Consider the following 22053-nt stretch of genomic DNA (forward strand, 5'->3'; position numbering starts at 1 on the left):
GAGACAGGACCTGGAAGTTGGCAGGTATCAGACTCCCAGACAATTTCACTTTCTTTAACAAAAATGCCCCCAGGGAGTCTGGCTGAAAAGGAAAACAGACCCTCTGTGGCATGTTCATTAGTGCAGACAACCTCCAATACTAGCAATGATAAAAGTTTTATTAAAGCATTTTGGTTGCTATGTAACTGATGTCTTTGCTTTTTTTTTTCCTTCACTGCAATCTGAGACTCATTGCTTCTTGCTGATTTGTGAAACTTGAAGAACCAGAAAGAATTTAATCTCTCAAAATTCTCACCTTAAGCTAAGCAGATCACAAAAGGCATTAAAAAAAAAAACCCTTCCTAATTGATGGGCTTCTTTCCACTTAAGAGGAAATATGTATGTATGTATGTATATGCATTATATATGTGTGTGCCTGTGTGTGTGTATATATATATACATATATACACACATATACATACATACATACACACACACACACACACACACACACACACACACACACACACACACATATATATATATATATTTTAGTTCACCAATACGCTACAGATAGATTTGTCAGACCTGAATTGAAAACTCTGTTCCTTAAATCATACAAAGGTTTTGAAAGAGATCAGCCTCTGAACTATTATTGGGAATGGCATTACATCTTTCCAGAAAAGAATCAATGTTAGTTACTCAGTGAATTAATTCTTCAGGGTTGGTTCTATGAGCCAGCATGGAAGTGGCTACCCAAGCAGCTGCCACCTGGAGTTATTTGATAGTACCAAGACTGAGTGTAAAAGAAAATCATCAGCTGAGCACATTTGTTTTGTCGGCTTGGACCCAGTTCTGCAACTCCAAGCCAATGCTTAAGAAATTTCCAGTAGGCTGTGTTTACCTATTTGCTCTGTATTTCCTCAGTGCCTCTACTTCCTCAGTAAGTTAGCAGATCTGTGTGAGAAAGTAAATTTGCAATTCTAAAAACATTCCCTCCTGGGACTTTTTATTAGGTCACATGAGGAAAGGAAGTATTTAGAGCAAGAAGCAATTAGGGAGACAAGAGCCTGTTTTTTTCCTCCCAGTCCAGTCTGCCTCACTGCAGAAATGTCAGAAGCAAACTTCCAGATTAAAAAAAAAAGGAACAGAAGAAAAACAACTTTTTTTTTTTTAACAAGGGTGAACAAAAAGTATTTCTCTTCAGATTCTAGAAAACTACACTGATGAATGTAAGTGCTTCTAGCACTAACTGGTCTTTCCAGTCTGATATGTGAGTATAGCTATCCTTGAGCCTCTTGATTGAAGTGGTAAACAGATAACTGGGGATTCTAAAAATCCCTCCTGGATCATGACAAGATGCTCAGTAAAGTTCCACAGAAGTCTTTTTTTTTTCTGCTCTGCAGTGTATTTACTTGTGTGTGTGTGTGTGTGTGTGTGTGTGTGTGTATGTGTGTATGTAGAGAAAGACAGACATACAGACACAGAGAGGGACAGACATAGAGAGAGAGACAGACACACACACACACAGAGATAGAGACACAGAGAGAGACAAAGATAGAGACAAGGAGAGCCAATTTCTATAGGACACGTACACTCTGAGGTATACAAAGAAGAAAAGGTGGATCTTATGATTCACTTAGGGAGAAAGGGCATGCACAAATGGCTACAATACAATGGGATACATGATAAGGGCTATAAGAGAAGTAGAGACAACATGCTTTGGAATGTAGAGGTGTGGATCAATTTCTTCTACAAAGGTATCTCTCTCTCTTGTGTCCTTGCAGCTGGAGGGGAAACTCTGGGGTCCCAAAGGTTATGCCAGCATAGTGAAAAATTTGCCAAGTCCTCAGAATCTGTGAAAGCTTTCTTTAGGGTACCTATGAAAGACTGATTCTGCCAGTTGAGGACCAATCCAACCATGTAAATCGAGAATCTCAACACTAGTAGGCTGCCCACTAGGTCATGAATTCTTGGGCCATAGGAACCTAGGAAATACAAACTGTGAAGAACAGCAAAAGTTGACCTGTAGCCATGTTGAAGAGAAAAGATGATTGTTGCTAGTCAAAACTGCAAGGGAGTAAAAACTATACTCCAACTCATCTTCCAAATAATAATTTGGTGAGAGAGGCAGTGTGGTATAGTGAGTTCAGTACTAGATTTCAATTTAGGACTATCTAGTTTCAAGGTAATCCTTGCAAAATAAAAGACACTATTGGAATTGGGAGTAGATAGGGAGTAGAAAATGAAGTGTTAGATCCATGGTTAGGAAATTTGGGATAAAGTAAAACAAGATGGAAATAAGAAAGTGAAGACTGGAGATAAGTGAAATTAGAGCTTTGGATATTTGAGTGATAACAGGAAGGTGATTTCTTTAGGTCAAGGGTTCTTAAATTTCTTGGGGTCATGGAGCTCTTTGGAAGTCTGGGTCAAAATATAGATTCTCAAAATAATGTTTTAAAAAAAATTTAATTTATGGAATAAAACAATCATTTCCATAACATAGTACAACAAAAAGATGATTATACATGAAACAGCGTATCTACTATGTAGGTTACTACTTAATAATAATTTTAAATACATAAAAAAATTTAATGAAGTAAAAATTCATTTTTTCCCCCATTTGAGTTCATAGAATCGTAGAAATTTATTCATTGATACTTTGGGGTGGGTGGTCTGTGGACCTCAGTTTAAAAACCGTATGCATTATTTATTTATTTGTTTATTTTTAACTTAAGGATGCCTTAACTTATGCCTAGGCAATCAAAGGTGATCTAATTTCAAAGACTAGTATTCCAATTGAGAACATTACATATGTATTCAGGTTTTTTCTTTTGCATTCAACTTTTATTTTTCTCAATTACACATAAACAAAAATGTTTAACATTTGTATTTCTTTAATTCTAAGTTTCAAATTCTCTCCCTCTCTTCCTTTCCTTCCTCTTCCTTAAGAAGGCAAGCAATTCGATATAGATTATATGTGAGCAGTCATGCAAAACACTTCCATATTAGCTCGTTTGCAAAAGAAAATGCAGACCAAAAAAAAAAAAGAATAACGAAAGCTTAAAAAGTATGCTTCAATCTGCATTCAGACTTCATTACTTCTTTCTCTGGGGGTGGATTGACTTTTTCTTCTTAAGTCCTTCAGAATGGTCTTAGATCATTGTATTGCTGAAAATAGCTAAGTCATTCATAGTTGATCATCATATGTATTCAGTTTTTATGAAACAACTGCGAAGGTTATGACTAATCCCTTCACTTAACCTACTAGGAGGGCCAAGAATTTTTAATACTTAGAGCATTCTTCTGGAATTCCTTAGTCTTTTGTGAAAATCAGGTGTCTACATTTGGTTCAATGGATTCAAACACAATTTTAAAAATCAACTTTTCCTACATTATTTGTGAACCACCCTATATATGCATATCTACTAATTTTACATGTACATATATGTGTATGTATTTAAATAGGAATAGGAAGACAAAAGGCTAAAAGAAGTGTTCAAATATCTGAGTCAAGCTTACCAAGTTTTTGCCTCATTTACCTTACTTTTTAAAAAAATATATTTTATTTTCAATTAATGGAACAAAACAACCTTAATTTCTTGGTAAAATTTTCTTAATATCTCAAATTCAAAGTTAAGTAATATTGATAATTACTCATTTATACATTCCTATCAAAAACTTGTTTCTAAGAGGTACCATTGATCATGTAGACCAATTGATCTAATTCTGCAATGAGTATTCCATATAGAAGGAAATATTTCTTCAGAAAAATATGGATACTATTGAAATAAAGAAACCAGGAATATTCATACTCTGGGCTTAGGCTCTGGTTGTTTCTGATAAGTTAATGAAAAACACTGCTGCTTCTAACTGGCTTTCTAAAATATGATTTAGATAACTGATTATCCCATTTAATTAAGTGTTCATTTCATTCCCATCTGTGTATTCAAAAGAAAATGTTTCTTGCACAGGAACTGCCTGTCCATATTTGGGCAGATGATTTTTGTTTTAGGGATGCCCTGGCCAAAAATCAGGTTTCATGATGTTCCTCTCTTTGCAATACCTTTGACATCTTTTAATTGGTATCTTCCAAAATTCTATATCCTAGGTAAACCTAGACTGTTGCAGTCTTAGTAAACATGCATAGCCCTAGGTTCCTGAGAGAGGAGTTAACCAAGATTTTGGAAGACCTCTCCAGAATCACAGACATTTGGGGGAATCTTTACTGGGGTGATAAGATAGAAGTTACTTAGGCTAGGTTGTTCGCAGACATTAAGGAAAGTTCAAAGCACTTTCCTCAAAAAATTTTAGGATGCCAGGCAGGGTAGATAGAGAGGTAAATTGGAGAAGTAGGCAAATGAGTACATTGATTGGAGAGAAGATAGGCTGATAGGAGATGACTAAAGCTCAAAACTGACTGAACTGGAAGCTATGAAATTTGATCAGTGAAGTCCATTTAACAGCAACTTTCTTCTTATGCTTTTCTAGAGTTTACATTTTATTCCCTTTGTTTGGACAGCCCTTTCAAACTGATTTGGAGTCTTATGTAGGGAGAAAACTGTACTTTATCTGAATGTGTTTCTCGATTGCTTGAGACTACTAATAAATTACATGGCCATTAAAAAGTTCATCTAAATCTATCAGCTTGTGGTTCAAAATAAAGACAGGAAAACTCTTCCATCACAGATGAGATGTCTCTGGTTTTACTACATGGCAGGGGCCAAGCAGATGAGAAAGATAGTTTCTATGATTCTGGTAATTTCTGATAATATTCCAGAGTATTCCTACAAGATTACCTTGAAAACTGTAGAGAGAGAAGTGATAAACAGATAAGCTAGTAAATGGAAAGGAGTTGGGGTTGGGGTTGTGCCCTGGACTGCACCTGGAAGGCATTGCCTCATGGTACCACATTCTATATAACTATACATGTTTGAGATCATATATACATGTTTGAGAATGAGAGTTTACTGAAGTTGGGCAGAGATAGGAAAAGGATGAGGCAAAGGAACACTTGTCATGTATTCTTTTTCTTTTGGTGAGGCAATTAGGATTAAGTGACTTGCCCAGGGTCACACAGCTAGTAAGTGTCAAGGGTCTGAGGCTGGATTTGAACTCAGGTCCTCCTGAATCCAGGGCCAGTGCTCTATCCACTGCACCACCTAGCTGCCCCACTTGTCATGTATTCTTATTGCTATACACAGCAGATCTCTGACCTCCTTGATATATATATTACCTCCAGTGATACAGATTACATCACACTCAATGAATGGCCAACTATTCTATGCAACTCTCGTCCATGTTTCCCTATAAATCCAAAATAGAGGGTTTACCAAATGGCATGAGGGTTTTCTTTTCCTGGTTCTTTGGACTTTGGTTAAATATGACCATGTGAGCTGTCTATCAGTTATCTTTCATTCTTATTATATGATTTAGTTTACCTTTTTGTTTCCAATACTCCATTTTTCTGATGACATGTCTAGATTGATATAATACATTTTGTCTAGTTATATGACCACTTGATTATTGGACCAAGATCTCACATTTAAAATACCATAGCTTTCTATGTGCCAGGTATTGCACTACTTGTTAGTGATATAAATAAAATAAAATACTAAACAGTCCCTGCCCTCAAAGAGATTACATTCTAATGGGAGAAACAACATAACATGTACACATATAGGCATGTACAAGATACATGCAAGGTAGATCAAAGGCAATCCTAAAGGTGAAATCATTAGTAGCTAGAGGTCCTAGCAAAGGTCTCTTTTAGAAGGTGGCACCTGAGATTAGGAAGGCTTAAAGGAAGGCAGGTATTCTAAGAGGCAAAGGTGACAGGGAAGAGCACTAAAGGCATAATAGAGCAATAGCATGAAGCTGGGAGATGGACAATTGTGTATAAGGAAAGAACAGCTAAGTTAATGCTTATAGAGTTATCGAATGATGTCATTCTTAGGACCCATTACCCCTAACTCTACAATTATGTTACTGTAAGTACAGAATAAGGAGGGAACACAAGATTAAGAACCATTTTGTATATTGCTTTTTTTTTTCCCCATGGCCTACCAAAGTCAAATAATTCATCAGTGGGTGGTCAACCACCGGTGATGAACCTCCCCATACTCAGGTAGGATGGTTCTCAGAAAGCACAGTCCATTGCTGAACCCATTCTGTTGGTGTTATGATTTTCATAGCATGTAAGCCTTCATTCTTTTATTTTTCTTCATGTTTTTAAAATGGCTCCTTTGGTTCTTTCTCCCAGTGAAGCGGTCAGCCATGAGTAGCTAAGTAGCCACATTAACAACAGTAGCCACTAACTTAATGTTCAAACAAGAAAGGGCTCCTGTGGTGATTGCCTTCTACTCGGGAAGAAAATCTTAATGGATTGCCCTCAGATATGCAGCTTACATGCTGCAGTACTGTATAATAATGTCTGTTTAAATAGGAGATTCAAACTTTTGAGCTCTGTTCACATCTTTCAGGCTTTTATTCCATTTACATTATACAGCCTTGATTTCCTGCTTCACAGGAAAAAGGCAAAAGAGGAAACCTTGGAAGACTTTTTATCCATAAGGATAGTTTACATAACACATGCCAATGAGTAAACAGAAAGAAAACTTAGCTATGGTTCTTCAAGAATTTTATCCCTAGGCTCTGCTTGCATCTGGCAAAGGAGCATGCTATATGCAAAGGGCAGCTCAGTATAATAGAAGGAGCCTGGTTTAAGGAGTCTGGTGACTGAGTTATAGCCATGGATCTGACACTATTTTGCTATGTGACTTTCGGCAAACCACTGTTTACTTCTTTGTCATATGTAGGTTGCCTCTTCCATTTATCAATGAATCAATCAATAATCTTTTATTAAGCAACTGGCACTATGCAAGAAGCCACAGATAACAGAAACAAAAATGAAATGGTCCCTGCCCTCAAGGAATTTGTATCTAGCAGGGCATTTGCTTCTTCCAATCATACCCATTTTCCAGGCAAGAAAAATAAGACTCTGAGTTTAAGTGACTTGTTCAAGGTCCAATATGTGGCATGGACTCAAACCTAGGACTTCTGAGCCTAAATCTGGGGTTTGGGTATGAATTAATAGTATCGTGTTCATTAATGACGATAATAATTGATGTTTAAGTAAGTGCTTTAAGGTTTGTAAATATTTGGCATTTGATACATCTCATATGACCTTGACAATAATCCAGGAAGCCAAGTACCCCAGGCATTATTATCCTTGTATTATAATGATGAAAATGAGGCTTAGGGAGCAGCTAGGTGGCACAGTGGATAAAGCACCAGCCCTGGATTCAGGAGGACTTGAGTTCAAATCCAGCTTCAGACACTTGACACTTACTAGCTATATGACCCTGGGCAAGTCACTTAGCCCTCATTGCCTCACAAAACAAAAAACAAAAAAAGAAAATGAGTCTTAGAGGGGTTAAGTGATGACTTTCTAATATAATATGGTAGAATAGGATAGGATGTAATATAATAGAATAGAATACTATAATATACCATACTACACTATACTACACTATACTATACTATACTATACTATACTATACTATACTATACTATACTACACTATACTATACTATACTGTACTATAATATAATATAACATATCATGTTGCCAATATGTATTAAAAGGTCAAGTTTAAACCAAGGTCCTTCCTGACTCCTCTTTCCATTATACCATATTTCTAAGTTATTAAAGGCATTCTTCTGCCTTTAGTTGATGGGAATGCAATATATTTGGAGGTATAGTTTATCTAAATGTTCAGCAGAAAGAAAAAATGCTAAATCAAGCCCAAACACCATTCACATGGATGTCTTCTACATTGTTCCAGTGAGCTGAGCTCAGATCCTTTGGCTGAAGTACCAGACAAAAAAAACTCTACATGTATAAGACATTTGAAAAATATGTAAGCCAAATGGAAAGCTCTGCTAATGAATTTCTTTTTTACTTTTTTCTTTCTTTTTTTTTTTTTTTTTGGTGAGGCATTTGGGGTTAAGTGACTTTCCCAGGGTCACACAGCTAGCAAGTGTCAAGTGTCTGAGGCCGAATTTAAACTCAGGTGCTCCTGAATCCAGGGTCGGTGCTCTATCCACTGCACCACCTAGCTGCCCCTCTGCTAATGAATTTCTAATGGCTGTTTTTTAATCCTAGTCTTTTTTACTGGAAAAGATGCTTTACATATCTACTAACCTTAAGCTACAAGATCAGACCAAATGACTCCTGCAAATTCAAGAAATATGACTGTCTGGATTTATTTGTTGGTTTGTTAAAATATCATTTTCTTGAGATTGGCAGCTGGCATTATAGTTACTCTTCCCATTCAGGTGGATATTTATGCCAGAATACTGGTGGTGAAGAATTCTGGTTCATTAACCCTGCTGTCTGTGAGACTTCTGGGAATAAAGATGATAAGGAAAATTATGACCAGGTAAATTTTATGTTCTTATTTTTCAAAGCTCGGAAAACAGAGGAAGTTTAAGCCAACTAAAATCCAACTTTCTGCTGCTGGAAGTCTTTCCTAATCTCTCTTAATTCTAGTGCCTTCCCCTTATTGCTTCTTTCCAATATATAGATTATATAGCATTTTTGTATGTATTTGTTTGCATGTTGTCTCCTCTATTAGGTTGTGACAACCTTGGCAGTTTGGGCTGTGTCTGAGGCCGAATTTAAACTCAGGTGCTCCTGAATCCAGGGTCGGTGCTCTATCCACTGCACCACCTAGCTGCCCCTCTGCTAATGAAAATTCATGCTTCAGGATCATTGAAAATGATATCCCAGGGCAGCTAGGTGGTGCAGTGTATAGAGCACTGGCCCTGGATTCAGGAGGACCTGAATTCAAATCTGGTCTCAGACACTTGACACTTACTAGCTGTGTGGCCCCGGGCAAGTCAGTTAACCCTCATTGCCCCACAAACAAACAAAAAAAAAACACAAAAAAAACCAACAAGAAAAGAATCCTCCCATATTTGGAATTTCTAATGACCAATTATGTGATCTGTATTATTTTCAGTTTAATTATGGATTAAACCAGAAAGATCACCCACCTCTGTTTCAGCAGGAAGTCACAGGGGACGTTGGATCAGATTAATAAAATCTGAAATAAAAAATAAAAAACCTGTTAATTCAACTAGTTGAAGGAAAAATATTCAGAATCTATAAGTAATATTTAACAGATACATAATAAAGAATAGCCAGACAGTTTCTGAAGTAGGATTACTACTACATTATATCATCAATTTTTTTTCCTTTTCTTAAAGTGTCTCTGATTAGGGTACTACCATCCTTCCAATCACCTAAGTTCCCAAGCTCAGAGGTATGCTCAGTTTTTCACTTTCCCTTACTTCCCCCAACTAGCCAATGGCTGAGTGGTATGCATTCTATCTCTACAACATCTTTCACATCCATCCCCTTCTCACCATTCCCAAGTCAACCACCTTAGGGAGGTCAAGCCCTTATTACCTCCCATCTGGACTGGTAGAACAGCTTCCTAATTGGTATTGCCGTGTCTCTCCCCTCTCTAACCCATCCTTCACAGAACTATCAAGGTGATCTTTCTATATTATGTCACAACCCTCCTAAAGCATCTTTGGTGGCTTACTATTGGCTCTAGGACAAAATTCAAACTTGATTGGAAATTTAAAGCACTTTACAGATTAGTTGCAGACCACAGTTGCAGATATGTCACATACCTCCTCTTCACTCACTTTATGTTCTAGGCAAAATGGCTGGCTTCCTGTTGTCTGAACTCAGGATTACATTTCCCACTCCTGTGTCTTTACATGACTTTGCCCCACGTCTAGAATACACTCCCTTCTTTCAAGGTTTAATTTAGGCAATGCCTCTTATTTGAAGCCTTTCTTGAGCCACCAAGAAGTTTTTAGTACACAACCTCCCCCAAAATTTTCTTGTACTCACAGCAATGTCAATATTTCATTTCCACAGTGAAACATAAACTCATTGAGGGGAAGGAATTTATTATTCTGTCTCTATCCTTAATAGATATCTAGATATTCTATCCTTAACAGATAGCTAGATGGCACAGTGAATAGAGCACTGAGTCTAGAGTAAGGAAAATCTGAGTTCAAATCCAGTTTCATTTGCTTACCACCTGTGTCACCCTGACGAACACAGTGCCTGGCATATAGTAGGCACTATATAAATACTTATACCCTTCCACCTACAAGGCATTTAAAAAATGCTTATTGAATGTTGAATGAAAGAAGGATGATCTCATTATTTTTGCTAGGAAATAAGTGACTTAACTTTACAAAGTAAAAATGTTCCAGAGAATGACAAAGTGCTAAGGGATCCTGGATGTCATCCATCCCAATTATTAATTTACAGATGAGAAAATTGAGTGCCCTGACAGGTTAACTTATTTGCTCAAGGTCTCAGAGTAAGTTAATGGCAAAAGAAGGCCTACAACCTTAGTGCTTTTGAATCCTAAGCTGACACTACTGTGGCATGCATTCATTCAACAATTGTAGGACTATAGAACTTTCATGCTCAGATTCTTTCCAGACTTCATTTGGAAATCTAAAGTCTATACCTAAAATTAGATTTGTTTTGATTTTTCCCTTTCCATATCTTATATGTATGTGTGTAATGTTTTTAAATGAAGTCAGTCCTAATGCTTGCCAGCCAAAAGATAAGTGTTCTTAGTAATTCTGTATTTAGTGGATTAGCATTTCTCTTGAAAGAAGTTTTGACTTTAAAAAATTAAAACTGGCAGATGTTTGAATCTTTAATTGTTTCTCAGTATATTTTTAGACTCTGTGTTTGTTTTTTTTCACGGTACCACTGACCCTGGGGTGGTCAATGTTTAATCTGGATTGGCAAATCTGTTTTAATAAAACTAAAGTCAGGTATCAGCTTCTATCATGAAAACCTAAAGAGCCTATTAATCTCCATTAGAATCTTACAGCTTAAAATATATCACTAAATTTTACTGAGAGACACTGTCAGGTGAAATGAGGCTCTCATTTATTTCTCCCTATACATGCACACAGCTATCACCCCCCCCCATTATACACACATACAAATATCCATACTATGGAAGTTAGGCATGCCCCTTTGCTGGCTAACAGACAAAGGCAACATACCAGTATCCCCGAGAGCTTTAATTTTGTACAAGAAAAAAATGTATAATTATAAGAAGTCCCCAATTTAAAGACATGCTCTGGTCAAACTGATATTTGAAACTTGTAATTTATTAGCCAACATGAAAAAAAGTCATAAAAATACTGCTTAAGTTCCAAGGCTACTTCACAAAAGCCTCTTTTACCAAGACATAGCTAAAATAATATACATTTTCAGTGAAAAAACAGGAAAGCCATATATTCTGTGAATTTACTGTTGGAATTGGTTCTGTATGTCCAAACTCACTTTGAACTAATGATTTTTCTTTTCCACAATGCAGGTGTATCAAAAATACAACTCTACATTTATCAGCTATGACTCATACCCCTTTTGGCTACTACACAAATGGAATGAAGAATGGGAGGAGGAAGGGGGAAAGAGAAAACAGGGGATAAGAGAGAGAAAAACGTTTTCCTGAAGTCACTTAGTATGAATTGTGAGGAGGAAGATAGAAGATGGAAATTAGGAAGCATGTACACATGTAAGAAAGAAATTGGATGGAATTAAATGAGTGACGAATAATGAAGGGTAGAACAGGAAAGAAAGGGGGGAAAGAGAGAGAGAGAGAGTGAGAGAGAGATGTAGAGCTATCTCTATGTCTATATATGTCTATATAGTTGTATCTAGAAAGGTCTATCTATAGATTATCTCCATATGTGTGTCTATATACACATATAGATGTACATATATTTGTAATAGTCTTAATATCCTTCTTGGTGTTAATTATGAATCATCCGCTGAAAGTGACTGAGGAGAGAAATAGAGGGGAAGAGATGTTAGGTCATATAGCTCCTTGCATTAGCCAGCAAATGAGAGCTCATTCCAGAATCGCTTGTCTGCTGTCCAGATCTAGCAATGTATATAAATTTATGGAGAGGGAATACAGACATGAGAAACAGGTAATATGCAACAAGGTGACTTGTGTGACTTTTGCCTCTCCTTTCCTAGTAAGCAAAGAAACCAGGAGAGTGTAGTGACCCTCCTCACTGAATTCCTTCATTCTAGGTGTGGTGGATTATCATCTAGGATCATCTGAACAATAGTTTTTATCTATCCCCCCAAAATCCACTGTGGCACAACTGGAGATGAGAGGCATAATGTTTCCAATTCCTAAGTGAATTTCTGTGAGTTCAAAAACTGACAGAACAGCATAAAGAGAAGCTCCACAAATTATATTCTCTTGTCTTTCTCTGCATTATAAACAGAAATGTCTTGTTGAAGTTTTAGAATATTTCTTTCTGAGATGGCAATATAGCTACCCATGACAAAGAAGAATTTTCTCTGAATGGTATGGGGTATGAAGAATTGCCCTTGACCACTTAGCAAGAGGAACCATAAGAAGGAAACATTGGATGTCATTTGCTGGTAGTTTCAGGAGTAGTAAAAGGTGACAAGGACATCTGCTATGAATTACACTGGACAACATGAAGAACCACAACTGAGAACAAGGCTGCTGGATGCCAACTATCCATAACTACAATGAATTAAAGCAGGAGCCCTCTACTGAGCATCTGTGATATTCAATCCATATTGGGATCCCTACACAATCATGATTATATGGCTATGCGACACAATGGAACAGATTATTTATTGAGTATAAAGCCAAAAACCTTAACTACAAGTCCTAGTGATTCCACTTGCTACCTGTGTGACCTTAGGCAATTCAAGTATTTTATTTCAACTCCCCCATGGCATCCCCTCTACTCTCTCTCAGTTGAGGACCTGAGTTTATATTTCACTGAAAGGAAATGATCCCCTAAAGTTCATCTCATATTTCTCTCTTATTCTCTGCTGTCTCCTCCTTCAATCCAGGCTATGATTATGAGGTGGCCCCTCCCCTTTCTTAAGCCAATCCCCCTTCATGTACCCCCTTATTCCAATCTTCTCCCATGTTCTCCAAAAGATTGCTTCCACTATTATCTCTCTCATCTCTAATCTTCAATATTTCCCTATATATTAGTTTCTTCCCAGTTGCCTACAAACACTACCAAATTTTCCCCTTCTTTAAAAAATAAGAACCTTCACTAGATCCTACCATCCCTGCTAGTTATATCTCCCCTTCCTTTCTCAGCTAAACACCTTAAGAAAACTACCTACATGCATTGCCTTCACTTCTTCATCTCTCTCTGCCTCTGTTTCTTTTTGTCTCTCTGTGTCTGTCTGTCTGTTTCTCTCTTCTATAACCTATGCAATCTGTTCTCTCCAAAGTTGAAAACAATATTTTAATTGCAAAATCTAATGGTCTTTTCTCTTTCCTTGACCTCTCCATAGTAACTGACACTGCTAACTACAAGCTATTCCTGGATATTCCCTTCTCTTTTGGCTTTCCTAACACATAGCTTTCTCTTGGGTCTCTTTCTAGCCATATGACCATTGGTCTTTGCCGAATCATTATCTGTGTCACATTCAGTTCCTGTGACTTTACCCCATTGCTCTATTCTGGGCCCTCTTCTTTTTTCTATTTATGACCTTTACTTGGTGGTCTCATTAACTTCCATAGGTTCAATGATCACTTCTCTGTAGTTCCTTTCCACATCTATATTCAGCTCTAGTCTCTCTTTGACCTCCAGCCCTCCATCACCAGTTCAGGCACTTGTCACCTAACAACCTAGATCATTAAAATAGCCTCCTAATTAAGCTCTTGGCCTTAAATCTTTCCTCACTCCAATCCATCCTCCAAATAGTTCCCATTGTCATTTACTAAAACAGGTATGATCATGTCCTTCTATTCAATAAATCTAGTGGCTTTCTATTGCCCCAAGGATAAAATATAAGTCTCTCTGTTTGGTACTTCATGCTCTTTACAAATTTGTCTTGTCCTATATTTTTAGTCTTTTTATTTATTATTCCTTTCTACATACCCTTCAGCTATACTGGTCCATTTTCTGTTCCTTGCATCCAACACTGCCTTTCTTATCTCAATAGCACTGGCTATAGTCCAGCCTGGAATACTCTCTATCCTCATTTCTGCCTCTTGGAATTCTTGGCTTTCTTAAAGATTCAGATGAAGTGTGACCTTTTATGGATGGCTTTTCCTGGTTTGCCAGATTCTTTACTTCCCTTCTCAGGTTAAATTTTATCTGCTATATATGTATCTTGTATACACCTATCCAAGTACATGCTGTCTGCCCTGATATAATGTAAGGCACTTAATATTATTTTATTTGTGAACAATTAATTTATAATTTATAAATATGCATATATTGGGAACACAAGGTCATTTTTTTTTTGCTTTTAAGGGTACATGGTAAAGTATGGAGATCACTGGTTTATATGACCTCTGTGCTTCCTTTAAACTTTAAACTATGACTAAGAATCTTTATTGTTCTCTAGAGAAGGGCTTACTCATAGGAGGACCTCTTTCCTTTCAATGAGCTCAGTTTTGAGTTTTATTATATTTTTTTCTTCATACTGGCAATAAAACTTCACTTCTTTGAATTTTATAATCTGTTCTTACAAGAGAAGGTCATTCCAAAACATTGGGAAGTGTGTCAGGGTTACAGGCCAGAGAGTTAAGAAAATACTTTCTTCTCCCCCCACCTTCAAATCTACCCACGTCTTCTTGACACACAAGGTCCTTTGATGCAAGGATTCCATATGAAAGCATAAATCGTGTGTTTTAATATAAGAAAATTCCTGTTCTAGCCACAGGATAAGCTAAACATGTTTGCTATAACAGGAATTATTGACAATATCAATCTATTACACCTCATTTGAGAAGAACATGACCCATAGAAATCCTTCTCTTCTACAGCTAATAATAATTCAAGTGACACAAAGTCAATTCACAATCTGAGGGTATTGTATAAACCCATTCATTCTGATTACCTACAATGTGGCTTGAGTCTCCCTACTTCTTGCTAAAATCACTTTAGCATAATAGTGAAAATAGGTATACTTCATTTTGTAAATTTTGGGGGGGGGGGCGAGGCAATGAAAGTTAAGTGACTTGCCCAGGGTCACACAGCTAGTAAGTGTCAAGTGTCTGAGGGCAGATTTGAACTCAGGTCCTCCTGAATCCAGGGCTGGTGCTTTATCTACTGTGCCACCTAGCTACTCTAAATATTATTTTAAATAGAAATCTTTCCCCCATAAGTCTGTACACATACTCATGCCCATACCTCCAAACAAAACAGGAGGCTTTAAAATACATAAAAGTCTAGATGCTATTAAGTGTTATGTTAATTTACCTTGTGCTTGGAAGGACATTAGAGAGTCAGGATGGCAGAGCATATGGAGGGCTGAGCTTGGAGTTAGGAAGACAGGAGTTTGAATCCTGCCCACGGTAGTCATATAACTGTTTGACCATGAACAAGTCAACCTCTCAGTATCCCAGACAGCTCTAAGTCTACATTACAGAAGAATTATTGACAATTATTATTTTGAAGATAGAGGAAATTTTTATATTGGAATTTCCCTGCATTGATGAATCAATCGCAAGTCAAGCTCCATATATTTTTTTAAGCTGTTGACCTGGGTGATCCTGAGCAAGTCCCTTCTTCTGTTTACACCTCTGCCCCTTCTTACCCTGGAAGAGGACTCTTCTCCAGGAGCCTTCTCACCCTGAATGATGACTATGCATCTCTCTTATGATTATTGAGTCCCCACCCACCCAGAACTTTCATTTGAGGAAAAGCCCAAGCCAGCCATGCTCTATTCCCAACTCTCCAAATCTTTCCGTCTTGTACCCCACAGTTCCTTTCTCTGCTCTCCAAATTTTCAGCTCCCTTATGTGTTGCCCCCCCCTACTAGAAGGTGAGTTCCCAGAGGGTAGGGGCTGCCTTCCTTCTGCCTGTATTTGTATTCCTGGCACTTTGCAGAGTGTCTGGCACACAGCAAGCAATTTACTAAATGCTTTTTCTATCTACCTAGGCCTCAGTGTCCTAATCGTTAAAATAAGAGGCTTTAGGGGGCAGCTAGGTGGCACAGTGGATAAAGCACCAGCCCTGGATTCAGGAGGACCTGAGTTCAAATGCAGCCTCAGACACTTGACATTTACTAGCTTTGTGACCCTGGGCAAGTCACATAAACTTCACTGTCCTCCCCCCCCAAAAAAATAAGAAGCTTTGACTAGATGACCTCTAAGGTCCCTTCCAAATCTAAAGCTATGATCTCACGATCCATTAAAGTGCTATATCAATAAATCGCAATTATGACTATTACCTCAAGCCCTCTGGCATGGCCAAAAATCCCTTTGTATTTCATTTAAAAAAAAATTTTCTTTTAATTTTTGCAGGGCTCTGGGGCTTAAGTGACTTGCCCAGGATCACACAGCTAGTAAGTGTCATGTGTCTGAGGTCGGATTTGAACTCAGGTACTCCTGAATCCAGGGCCAGTTTTTTATCCACTGTGCCACCTAGCTGCCCCCTGTATTTCATTTTTACATGTCACATAAACCATACACAAAATGTTAAATGCATTAAAAACTAAATTAAATCTGGCATGAATGTGATCTCCATATCAACTAGCTAGTAGAGAAGAAAGAATGAATAGGGAGTGGGGAGAGATGTGCTTCCACATTGCTTTATCAAATAAAAAGAAACCAGGCAAGATGTTTCCATATTATAATGACAATAAGAACCATCCATCTCCGCCACTCCCTCCATTTATCCAAGGCATTTATTGGAAACAAAATTCTAAGGGAAAAGAGATGGTACCTTTCTGCTTTTGTGATCTCCAAAGCCTATGGCAATTGTATTACTTTTCTTATCTTTTGGAAGGCCCTCTCCAGATACAGCACCAGGAACAGCTGCCATGCAAATGGTGTTGTGTGTTTTTTCTAGCTAACTTATTAATCAAAGCAAAGATCCAGAAACACTGAAGATTTAGGTTGCCCTCAGGCTCCCTCTCCCCAATGAACATCTGTCATTTCAAAGCCACAGGTCAAGACTTTTGTGTTCCCGTCTTAACAATACCTTAAACATAAATCTAAATAGATTTCATTCCATAGAAAGGCCCTCCTGCTTGGGGGCAGCTTAACACAGCAGCATATCTAAATTGCCACCATTTGATCTCCTGTCATGTCACTTGCTTTTCTTCCCACTACAGGGTAAAAAAAAAAAAAAAGGAAAAAAATCAGAAAAGCCAGTAGTAAATCCTACAAATTTCCTTTGATTCTTTCATTCAGAAAGGATTACATATCTACATTTTATAAGCCATCTTTTAGTAGGAGTATTAAACTATGTAAACTCTTCTACTGTGTGTAAGTTGTTATTAGCAATACTTTACAGAAACAAAACAAAGGCATTAGGAGACCGAAAAGGACTAATTATATTTATTTTATTAAGTTTCTGGGGGAAAAGCCATCTTTTACTATTTTGGTTTATTAAATGGGTTTTCTATGTTTATTCTTCTCCCCATAAAATTAGAATTGTCATTCAATAATATTCAATTTATCAGATTACAGAATATATGTGAACAATATTAGTATCCCAAATCATAGAGCACAAAGCACAAAGAATCAAATTTTAAGTATAAATCAATTAAAGTTGCTTTTTTGGTAAGGTATGATATATAATTTGTTGGGGGGTGGGGTCCACTTGTATGAAAAGAAAGACTCTAAAAAGAAAAAAAAAAGTGTTTCCTATATCTTCCTTAAAGAACACCAAGAGATTAGTCTGCTTCTAAGTAGTCTTTTATAAGGCTTGAAAAGTCTGACCCGTACCCATCCCAATAGTTAAGCACAAGGTTTGGAGGTAATCTAGGGAAGTCAGTTTAGCTTTCTCAGTGTAGCAGTGGGCCCATCCCTTTGCACTTAACAAGCTGGATAGACTTAGCAAAGAGCTATAAATATCCTTCTTAAGTGTGCTCTCATAATATTCTCGCAGGGTGAGTTTGACAGCTAGGGAAGTGGAGATTTGGTTTCCAGCTCTGCAGTGTGATTTTGGGCAAGTTACTTAACTTTTTGGGCCTCATGGTTCTCATTTGTTTTTCTTTCTTTTTTTTTTGTGGGGCAATGAGGGTTAAGTGACTTGCCCAGGGTCACACAGCTAGTAAGTGTCAAGTGTCTGAGGCAGGATTTGAACTCAGGTACTCCTGACTCCAGGGCCAGTGCTCTATCCACTATACCACCTAGCTGCCCCAAGGGTCCTTGTTTGTAATATGAGTTTTGACTAACTAGATGTTCTCAAAGATCTTTGCCTACTCTAAAGTCATGCTTTTAGGCATGCTTCTGACTTTTGTAAGAACTTTAGAAACTTATAAGTTCATCTCATGGTGGGATCATTACAAAGCTATTGCAATGGAGTAGAAAGATTGATGTATTTGGAGTCAAGGCCTGGTTTTGGATTCTGCATTTGTACCTTATAGACAGCATGACCATTGGGCAAATCACTTAATTTCCCTTGACCCCAGTTATCCTCTGCAAGATAAGGTTAGTCTACATGACCCCAAATGTCCTTTCCACATTCAAAATCTATTCTTGGGGGCAGTAAGGTGACACAGTGGATAAAGCACTAGCCCTGGATTCAGGAGTACCTGAGTTCAAATCCTGCCTCAGACACTTGACACTTACTAGCTGTGTGAGCCTGGGCAAGTCACTTAACCCCCATTGCCCTGCAAAAAAAAAATCTATTCTCTTATGATATTGGCTGCTGGTAGCCTGTCATGGGTACCAACTACAAGGAACCCATGTTCCTCAAAATAAATCATTCTTTGGTTTTCTTCAGATTATGTTACACTAACATCCTAGGGTCTGAGGAAGATGTCCATTTTCAGTGACACCAGTTACAATCCCTAACTCATAAAGTTCATGAGTTTTAATAATCCCATTTAGCAGCCATGACAATTGCCTAAATTAAATGTGGAGCTTTGAAAAGTAAATGTTCATCATGAAGAAGTTACTATTTCACTAATATGTTCTCACAACTTAGAAAGAAAACACCTAAATGTAGTAGCTGGGACTAAAAGTATCTATCCATTAATGATCTCTGAGTTTCATAGGGCAAATACAATACTCTAAAAAGAATAAAGGGTCATCACAACCTCTTAAAACCAATTTTCTTTTCATAATACAATATTCTACAAGAGGAAGGCAACGTTATTTATAATTTTAGAATATTTGCTTTTCTTTTTCTTTATTCCAGATTTTCTTTGTCTGGGAGGAAAGAGCAGGAGCTGTGTGACTTCCTTGATGTAGAAAACTTTGGAAAAGGAAACTCTTGCCAACTCAGTCAATACTTTCTATGCAGCTTAAAGTCTGAGATGGGTAATGGGACACTGAGAAGCCATCAGTTGCTTAGGATGAGATACCCAACACATATTAGAGGCAGGACCTGATCCCAGGTGTTCCTAACTCTAATCAGACAGGACTCCACCCACTATACCAACCTGCCTATCAATAACCAATATAGGACTCTATAATTAGCTATTTCTGTGTTTCATTTTTCTTTTTAAGCCCCCATTGGTCTTTCTTCCTAACTGTATGGATGCTAACTTTTTCCCTTCAAATTTATTCCTTTAAAAATAGTATCAAATTGTAGACACAATCACATTCTTCAGGAACCTTCCCAGAAACTATAGACTAAAGTACACAATATGAGGGAAATAAATCTTTCCTGTAGTTTCTACTGCTGTTTCTTAATGGTACTAGTAAAACTTTATTTTTTATTTTTAAAATTAAAAAAAATTTTTGTGGTGCAATGAGGGTTAAGTGACTTGCCCAGGGTCACACAGCTAGTAAGTGTCAAGTGTCTGAGACCAGATTTGAATTCAGTTCCTCCTGAATCCAAGGCCAGTGCTTTATCCACTGTGCCACCTAGCTGTCCCATAAAACTTTATTAAAACCTTCCAAGATCCTTCCAAAAGGGCTTTATAGATTTGCAGGCCATTTCTAACATGAGAAGCTCTGTAATTGTGCTGCTAACAGTTGAACAATGGGATATGAGTTACATTCAGTTTTTTGTTGTTGTTGTGGGTTTTTGTTTTGTTTTGTTTTGTTTTTGTAGGGAAATGAGGAATAAGTGACTTGCCCAGGGTCACACAGCTAGTGAATGTCAAGTGTCTGAGGCCAGATTTGAACTCAGGTTCTCCTGAATCCAGGGCCAGTGCTTTATCCACTGTGCCACCTAGCTGCTCCTGTGTTGGTAGAAGGAGATATACAACTTGAGGCAGACAAATGAGTAGGTGAATGAGGTGATTGATAAAATCAACAAACATCTTTAAGTGCTTACAATGTGCCAATCTGCACTAAGTGTGGATACAAAGGAAGGTTGAAGCAGTGTCCCTGCCTTCAAAGAGCTTATAGACTAATGGCAGAGAAAACCTTTAACTATGTAGAAACAAGATATAGTCAGAGTAGATTGAAGGCAGTCTGAGAGAGAGAGAAAGAGAGGGGGGGGAGAGGGGGAGAGGGGGAGGCACAAAGTAGCTGGAGGGATTGGAGATGGCCTTTCGGAGAAGGAATTTGAACTAGATCTTGAAGGAAGTCAGAGAAGGTAAAGAGATATTTATTTAATGATGAATGGGGAGAACATTCCAGGTATGGAGACAGCCCGTGCAAATATATGGAGTTAGGGAATGGAGTGTTGGTTTGCTGTTAAAACCCTGAGATCGCAGAGTGTGTAGAGTGTAGTAAAGTGTAAGATGGGAAAGGCAGGAGCTGGTGGTTTGTGAAAGGCTTTAAAGGACAAATGGAGGACTTGATAGTTGACCTTGGAGGATCAAAAGAAGTCACTAGAACTCTCAGAGGGTAAGTAGTGGGGAGGAGAAGACAAGGGTGCTGGCATGGTCTGATCTTAGATTTAGGAAAATCCTCCTCCTTGGTACTCCTTACACAAGATGCTCCATTTCCCAACTTTGGGCATTTTTGATCGTTGTACCACGCGCCTAGAATGCTTTATCTCCTCATTTCTTGGCTTTTCTGGCTTTCTTCAAGTCCCAGCTAAAATCCCACCTTCTCTAAGAAGTTTTTACCAATCCCTTTTAAAGATGCTTAGCTCAGTCCCTAGCATAGAATAGGTGCTTAATGTAAATTTATGGACTGACTAATAGAAGGTCACTGGATTTCACTGAATGGGTATGTGACATGATGTGTGCGACATGGTCAGACTTTCAATTTAGGAAAATCCCTTTGGTACCCAGGAGGAAGATGGATTAGAAAGGGAAAATACATGAAAGTGGGAAACCAAAGTAGAAGACTATTGAAATATTCCATCCAAGAGGCGGTAATCTCTGGAATTATATAGGGAACTCAAGAATATTTTCAAAATTCTAGAAAACCACCCATTTGACTCAAGCTTTTTTCCTTTCAGGTTCAAATTTTAGATCAAAGAATTTCATATTGATCCAAAATGATGAATCAATCCCTGTGCTAAGCAGATTTCATTGAACATAGTTGCTTTTATATAGATTTCAAGCCCAGAGGAATATGTGGCAATTTTCAAAAATAAATATGCTTTTAAAATAAAGATTTACTAAAGCTTTGTTTCCATTGAAAGCACCTTGCTGCTATGAATTGACAGTTTTATTCCTTCTATGTCAGTAACAGGCAATGTTGACTTTCCTATACTGCATTAGAGAACCAACATTTTCCCATATTCAACCCTTCTCCTTCCATCACTCCTTACTTTGGTACTTCAAGAATCTCAGATATATTGATGTGGTCATTCTTTCCACAACCTCTCTATGCTTTAATAGATTGATCCTAAGTTTAAGACTTGGTGTGACTAAAAAAGAAAAAAAAAATCACTGCCAGGTGGTCAACCCTCTGATGATTAGTGTTTTCACTCTTACCTAAATTGGTCTTCCAACAATAGCCACATAGCCTATTGCCTAGCCCATTGGTAAAGCTTTTGAAGCTTGGTACAGCCTGAGAGAGTTTGTGCTCTCCTTGTATAGACTTCAAGAATTCTGGGTCACCTTCAGACAATGAAGAGGTACTGAATAGCGCCTTAGCCAAATCAGTAATTCAACTATCCATCA

The 22053-nt window shown here is 37.7% G+C and overlaps 1 protein-coding gene across 31 annotated transcripts in view; it reads right to left on the bottom strand.

Moving 5' to 3' along the window:
- Positions 1-22053, bottom strand: part of MAP2 (microtubule associated protein 2) — a 374226-nt gene that overhangs the window by 271335 nt on the left and 80838 nt on the right. For all 31 annotated transcript variants that reach the window (XM_043992416.1, XM_043992415.1, XM_043992401.1 and 28 more), the window contains exon 2: positions 9039-9088. The gene's annotated coding sequence lies outside the window, so the exon portion shown is untranslated. The remainder of the gene's footprint in view (positions 1-9038; positions 9089-22053) is intronic.

This window comes from Dromiciops gliroides, chromosome 3 (genome assembly GCF_019393635.1).
Source record: "Dromiciops gliroides isolate mDroGli1 chromosome 3, mDroGli1.pri, whole genome shotgun sequence".
NCBI lineage: Eukaryota > Metazoa > Chordata > Mammalia > Microbiotheria > Microbiotheriidae > Dromiciops > Dromiciops gliroides.